The sequence below is a fragment of the Apium graveolens genome, chromosome 8 (assembly GCF_009905375.1).
Source record: "Apium graveolens cultivar Ventura chromosome 8, ASM990537v1, whole genome shotgun sequence".
NCBI lineage: Eukaryota > Viridiplantae > Streptophyta > Magnoliopsida > Apiales > Apiaceae > Apium > Apium graveolens.
This window is the reverse complement of record NC_133654.1, coordinates 147883897-147884669: the sequence shown is the minus strand read 5'-3', so window position 1 is coordinate 147884669 and position 773 is coordinate 147883897. Positions and strand designations below refer to the sequence as shown.

Sequence of the window (773 nt, the reverse complement as noted above, 5' to 3'; positions counted from 1 at the left end):
CTCGCACAAAGCTCACAAACACTAGTGATCTGACTAATTCCATAATTAGCCAAAGAATCCACTTTCATCGTCAAAACTTGATGTTGAGCAGCTATAGCAGTAGCTGTATCCACTTCCAGAATTCCTGCTACTTTCCTTGCGATATTCTCTGTGTTGGATTCTGGTATTCATTAGCTGTCATTAGCTCGATCAACTCATAAGCTTTATTATAGCTTTTAGCCCATAAGGCTCCAGCAGACGCTACATCGAGCATAGGTCTAGACTATGCGCCTAAACCAATACAGATACAATTTATGATCATCCAATCAGGCATGGCATGGTTTGGGCACTTCCTAAGCATCTTTTTGTAGTGATCCCAAGCCTCACACAAAGATTCTCCAGATTGTTGCGCAAACTGAGTAAGAGCATTCCTGATTCCAGTCGTCTTTGCCTTATGGAAGAACTTAGTGAGAAACTTTTGAGCAAGATCATCCCATTTAGTGATAGAACCTTCTGGTAGAGAGTGTAACCAACACTTATCCTTATCCCTCAGAGAGAATGGGAAAAGCCTCAGCTTAATAGCATCTTCAGACACCCCATTGAACCTGAAAGTGTCTCAAATCTCGATAAAATCCCTGATGTGCATGTTGGGATCTTCTATAGGAGAACCCCCAAACTGAACTGAATTCGGTATCATCTGAATCGTGCTCGACTTGATCTCAAAGGTGTTAGCCGAGATGGCTGGTATGATAATGCTGGACTGAATGTCATTGATCTTGGGCTGAGAATAGTCC

At 42.3% G+C, this 773-nt stretch overlaps 1 non-coding gene across 1 annotated transcript; it reads left to right on the top strand.

Annotated features, from left to right (window-relative positions):
* The first annotated feature begins 311 nt into the window (after nucleotides 1-311).
* On the top strand, nucleotides 312-418 carry LOC141681590 (small nucleolar RNA R71). The gene has a single exon (XR_012559018.1). It is a non-coding gene; the product is annotated as a small nucleolar RNA R71 (small nucleolar RNA).
* The last annotated feature ends 355 nt before the right edge of the window (nucleotides 419-773 follow it).